Genomic DNA, 6,913 nt, shown 5'->3' with positions numbered 1-6,913 from the left:
GAGCAGAGAATTCCAAATAAAATTCCATAGTGATTCTAAATCAAGCACCAACATTTCTTTTGTTGAGCTGAAACCCCATTGTACAATTACTTGAAGATAATTCAGAAAAAAGTAAAAAGGAAAAGAATCAGCTTTCACACATGCAAAAATTGCCTAATATTCCATAGCTTTTATGTTTTTATTGTCAGAATGGTATTTACCAGGGACCTTGTGTTTTAACCAATCTAAGTCCATTTCAACTGAAAAAATCCAAAGAAATGAATATCCTATCTGACTGTTTGTATATACACATGTGTATTAGCTAGGGGGAAAAAAGCTCACATTTTATTGAAGAATACAATTTTTTATCTTCTTTACACTTTGATGGATATAAATTATTCTTCTTGTCTATGATCATGAGAAACATTCCAGCTCCCCACACTTTGACACCTTGCTCTTTGCAAACCTTTGTCCAATGTTTTTATTAACTCAATTTAATAGAACCTTTCCTCCATGCAAGGACAATACCACATGCAGGATCCACTGGGATTAAACTGTACTGATTCAATATGTCTGTTGGAACACATGAAAAGAGGAAGGGGGAAGGAGGGAGGGAGCAGCAGTTACACTAATCAGTCTTTTCCCTCTCACCAACAAGTACTGCAGTTGCTTAGGACAGTCAATCCAAGCCATTTGCAGAGAATTTCGGTGGTTGCTAAGGTAATATGTAGCTCGCTCAAAGCTTCTTAATAATATTAATCTAACTTTGATCATGTCAGAGGCTAGCAATCTTAAATTCAAAAATCTCTCTCCTCCTGACAGACATTCTTCATATTTTATAGATCTGATCAATATGTTATTAGTCAACAACCTGACGCTGGCTCATGAAGTAATCCTTTTCTGTCAACCCAGCAGTTTATACTCTTCTGTAACCTCATTCCCTCATTGTAGATGTTACCTGGCTTAATCCAATTAAGATAAAATTAACTTTCCCCCCTCGTGGTACTCTCCTTCTATGTTAATTTAAATCTCCAAGGACAGCTACTCCAGGCAAATAATTTTATGCTTGACCTTTTATGTGCAAGATTAAAGTGGTATGGATATATGCATGGGAAGTCAGTGAGCTGTCTCTCCATTTTCATCCTTCTTTAACAGTGCTGCAAAAATTCCATGTGAACGCAGAGGATTACTAAATGACAGTGATATATTTATTTAGGTTGTGAAAAGAACTCCGTCACTTCAGCTTCGTATTTAGTATCTGTAGTGTCTTTGTCTTTTTTGAAAGGTAAATTAATAATAGGTGGTGGCAGCACTATCAGAGTTATTGTAGATATGGCACACCAAGGATGTTTTTAACAGTTTTCAATATGCAAAAGTAATCATCTATGCTCCTGCAACTCGTGTGGCATATGACATTACCTGCTAAGAAAAAGAAAAAGGTGGGAAATATTATTTAACTTTGCATAAGAGCATTAATAGACTGCCTGTAGTTCTGGGCAAATACAAAGATTCCACTTGGATAACAGAACAAGATTTCTTCGTAAACATCTAGCATACATTTCTTTGAGGTTCAGTTTTAAAGTCTAGTCATCTGCAGGCCAACATTTGAAAAGAATTTGTCTTTCAGGCAAAATGGTTTCTATTTCCTCTCCCTTCCTACCTAATCTCATCCAACTCCTCCACCCACCTGTCCACACATGCCTCCATACACCCCCTTAGATATCTAACTTAGGTATCTAACTTCTTTGAAGTCATTTAGGGGGGCTTATTCTTTCCTTTCCAAGTAATACCAAAGTCTGAAAAATTACATAAATGGCAAATCATTGCCACTGAATTGAAATGTAAAGAAATATATTGCCTCCTCATAGACTTGTAAGTGTAAAATTCTTTCCCTATATGAGAGGAATGAAATGTCTATTGGAACACAATTATCATTTTATTTCTGTAAACATTAACTCTATAGGCTTTTGGTTGTATTTCATTAAGTATTATAAGCAATGTTTATTTTTGTTTTTGTTTTTGTCCGTCAAGAGGCTTGAACTCTGGGCCTGGGTGCTATCCCTCAGTTTTTCAGCTCAAGGTGAGTGCTCTACCACTTGAGCCACAGCACCACTTCCAGTTTTCTGAGTGGTTTATGGGATATAAGAGTCTCACAGAGTTTACTGCCCAGGCTGGTTTTGAACTGCAATCCTCAGAGTTCAGCCTCCTGAGTAGCTAGGATGCAGGCATGAGCCACCAACGCCGGCAATAAGCAACATTTTTACATTGTAATAGAGAAAAGAAATAATGTTCAGCAAAAACCCAAGAACGCTATTATATTTCTGATTGACTGCCACATCACAATATATATTCTGTCTATGTTTCTACATGTTTTTTGTGTGTTTTGTTTTGGAGTTTTTATGTGTGTGTGTGTGTGTGTGTGTGTGTGTGTGTGTGTGTGTGTGTGTGTGTGTGTGTGTGCATGCACACACACACACACCGCAACAATCCTGGGGCTTGAACTCAAGGCCTCAAACTCTCACTTGACATTTATGCACATGGCTGGCTCACTAACATTTGAACTTCACCTCCACTTCTGACATTTGTGAGTTAATTGTGCCCATTCTGTCTTCAAACCTTGATCTCCAGATCTCAATCTCCAGAGTAGCTATGATTATAGATTTATGCTATAAGTTTATTGTGAAATCTTTTGATCAAAAGCAAACATTTGTATATCCTCCATCCAGAGCTCATTAACAAGACAAAGGACTCTGTGAAATCCCTGAAACTAATTTCAAGTTTCCTCCACTTAAAAATACATTATTACTCCGTATTTTATCTCAATCAGTTATTTAATACTAAATATGATAAATATATTAAAATGAAGTCATATACATTGTTATCTTCAATAATCATTCTTATATTTCAACCTTTCTAAGACTCACTTTTCTCTGTCTTCTTTAGTATTTCTATTTAAAAAACGTATTGTCAGGGTGATGTATAAAGGGGTTACAGTTACATAAGTAAGATAGTGAGTACATTTCTTATTGAACTTTTAACCCCCTCCCTCATTTTTCTCCCACTTTTCTGCCCCTCTACTCACTCCCCCGGCCTTGTACTAATCATTTCCAACATATTTTCTTGGAGTATTGCCGTTGTATTATTTCCTTCCTTGTCCTTTGTCTTATGCAGTGCTTCCATCTAAATCTCAACATTTGACATCTTTCTTCAAAGACAGATTTGTTGTTAGACACCCTAATTAGGTGTTTTTTTTTCTTGGTCTATTTTTTTTTTTAGTATTTTATTTTATTTTATTTGAGAACATACTGTACAGAGGGGTTACAATTACATGGGCAGGATAATGCATACATTTCTTAACAAGCATTGCAGCCTCCTCCTTTGTTTACCCTTCACCTCCCTTCCCAGCCTCCCCCCTCCCCCCAACCCAATCATACCCCCCTCCCCCCCCACCCCGACATTGTAAAGCTGGTTTTGACATGACATTTTGTACTTCTCATTGTTGCAACAGGTCCACCTGAATCCTTAAACGACTTGTTTGTCCCCATCTCCTCCACATGTTATACTGATATCAAATAAAGTGAAAGCGGGGGTTACACTGTGGGGGAGGGACATACAAAGCAACAAAGAGATAATCTTATAAATGCGTTAGAAACACACGCATTAAAGAAACAAAAACATTAAAATACACATCTAAGTGTTCGTTTTCTTAACATCACATTATCTGATGGTCTATTAATTTTTTTCTAGGGTTATTTTGGCTTCCACTATGGTTATGATGCATTGAATATTAAGGCTGGGATCTGAAATATCTCCCCAACTCTCAGATGAAGCAGGTATTTCTTTCAATGAAGTAGTGTTTGATGATGAAAACGATAGGTGGCGGAATGATTGTGATGACTCTGACTCCATCTCTGGATATTTTTTCATTGATAGTTTCATAAGTTAATGGGATATTACAGTTGGGGATCGTAAAGCTGTATTAGAGAATTTTGGAGGTGATGGAGAATTTCAGAAGTGGTGGAGACTTTTCTAAGTGGTGAAGTTTTCAAGAGAGACCTAGCCAGAGGAAATCCATAACTGACAGACATACCTTTGAAGTGTAATTTTTTCTATTTTTAGCAGATCTTGTCAGGTGTTTTGGTTACAGCAAAGGCAAACTACCCAATCCGATGTCTTTCCTAACCCTCACAGTCAATATTTTCTCCCTAATATGTTACAAAACCTTTGTCATAATCTGCCTACAATTTCATAAGGGAAGTTTTGTATTCATTTATTCTATTTGGAATGTATTAGCATAGCCATGTAGATGTTTTCCCCTCAGGTCTAACAATATTCATTTTCTCCTTAAAGATTCAATTCCAGTATGCCCTCAAAAAATGTATATTTTCTGTATGTATTAAATTAAAATGTCAACTTTTCTGTTTCGACCCTGTGCATATTTCCATAGTTGTCTGAGAACTGGAGGGACTTTTGAACGTAACTTTATATATTGTACTAACTTGTGACTCATTTCATGGACTAGGATTTGAGACAAACCAGAAGGCAATTTTGCATTAGTTAATAAGCACAACATATAGAAAACTGACAGGTTTAGTTTCCGTTTGATTGCTCTTTAGCTCTCTGGATATTTATATTGAGTAGAATAATGCAGAGTCACTTTGGCTACATTAAGAGACAAGTGTAAAAGATTCTTCTGAGAAGACAAAGAGCTTCCTGAGATCTGGATATTCTGTGTAGTGCTTAATAATCTAAAGTTAAATTATAAGCTTTGCAACCTCTGTAGTAGCTGTGTTTGTGAGTGCTGAGCATTTCTAATGTTTGCCTCAACTTCTTCTTCCTTTAACATACCTTAATTTTATTAAATCCTGCTATGAGTGCACCTTATGGAATACTATGAGGCCTATGGACTACCTGACCGTATATAATTAATATACCTTTAAAACGCACTTGTTTCTTACCCACCCGTGTTTAAACTTGTTGGCTTTTTCCTTTCCTTTCTAGATCAGTCCTCTGTTTACAAATATTTAATTTAGTAATTTTGGTGTTGTCAATAGAAAAGTCATTGAAAACATTTAATAAATCCTACTGCTTGAGGGTCAAAATCCAGGGAAAGTTAACACTGAGAAGCAGGAAGAATGGTAATTTCTGCATACAAAATTCTTTATCATCTCATTAGTGTATTAAGAATTGATTTTACTGAAAGGAAATGTCAAATATCCTAAATTCCAACATGGCTGACAATAACAGTTATGCATACTTAGAATCATGCATATTATTTATGTAAGGAAAAAACAAATAATGCTTAGATAAGGAAATAATTCACACATTTATACTACTTCAAGATATTCTCATCTTCGTTGCCTTATTGCAAGACTCCAACACTGCCTATGCATTATTTAGGGCTTTAGAAAATGTCAAATCACTATGAAAAAGTCGAAGCCATTTTTATCCATTATATTCTAAACCGAAAGATGTAATCTATCATTTTTCCCACTGAAGTGGTACTCTAATGAAAAAGGAATGGAAAATAATGACTAGCTAGATAAGCTGCCAACAGTCCTAAGGGAGTGGATTCAGACCAGTTCAGTTCGGTTTTGTTCATGAAATAAAAATCCAGGGCACCCAGCAAATTTGACCACATGTGTTTAGTTCTTGCCCCAGATCCCCTTAGTAACCCGTGAAAAGAGAGACCATAGTTGTATCTCACATGCCTCGTTGACAGGCTATACTCTTTGGCGCAGAACAGAAGAACAGGTGCCTTCTTGCTTAACTGCTTACTTACCTGCATGGCTTCTTTTTAATTGGCATCTGCCCCTTGTTCAAGTGGTGGGTTTTGCAGCTGAGTAGCTATGGCCCACCAGCCTCCTTCAAAAAGATGCCAGGCTTTCTTTCTGAGCTTAGATTTTAGCTGGATTCATTTGTAGAAAACCTCCATGTAAAATTTTCACCTGAAAAAAAAGATGAAAGACAATTTCACGTAGAGAAATCATCGAGGGGCCCAAACAAGGAAGACAGTTGGAGAGAGATGATTTACAAATCTGTTCTGCTAGTTCTTCTAACTTCAAAGAAGGCTAAAAACTTTTGGGGAGAGTCATAGAGGTTGAAATAATGCATATAGTCTGGAGACTTTAAAAAAAATGGACTGATGCCTATAGTTCACTGAAACTAATGAAGATATTTTCTCCCAGTAAAGAATATTAATGTTAACAAAAAAGTAAAGACAACCCCAACAATGTCAAGAGAACTGAAATAAGAATTTCTTAATTGAACATCTGTCAAAATAAAAAATGTGTGCTAGATGCCAGTGCCTTTTACCTGTAATCCAACCTATTCAGCAGGATGAGAGCTGAGGATCATGGTCAAATCCAGCCTGAGCATACAAATCAGAGTGACAGCTCCAAAATGCAGAAGTGGCACTGTAGTTTAAGTGGTTGAGTGCCAGCCTTGAGCAAAGGGACAGTACCCAGTTCCTCAGATTAATTTACAGAAAGAAAATGTGTCAAAATATTTTAGCTGTTGCTATAATATTTATGTTTTAGTTATTATTTTTGTCCTAGTACTAGGGTTTGAACTCAGGGCTGTATTTTTTTGTAACGGTTAACACCCTACCACTTGAACCTTACCTTCACTTATGGTTTTATGCTGATTAGTTGAATAAACATCCCTTGGTTTTGTCTTACTGACTGGTTTCAAACCTCCATCCCCAGATGTCAGCCTCCTGAGTAGTGAGCCACCAGTGCCTAGCAACATTTTCATTTAAAGTAAAATTCAGCTGATGCACTAGTATTTCTAGTTTAAGATTTGTAGTGATATGTTCATTCAATGATCACAGATCACCTCCATTTTTTCACTCTGCTCAGACACTCTTAATTCATATCTGTTTCCATAACATGTAACTCACCTTTAGATAGAGACAATGTGATTATATACCTTC

Source organism: Dipodomys merriami, unplaced genomic scaffold (genome assembly GCF_024711535.1).
Source record: "Dipodomys merriami isolate MVZ:Mamm:240054 unplaced genomic scaffold, mDipMer1.0.p SCAF_626, whole genome shotgun sequence".
NCBI classification, from domain to species: domain Eukaryota; kingdom Metazoa; phylum Chordata; class Mammalia; order Rodentia; family Heteromyidae; genus Dipodomys; species Dipodomys merriami.
The sequence above is the reverse complement of the archived record's forward strand: the minus strand, read 5'-3'. Positions refer to the sequence as shown.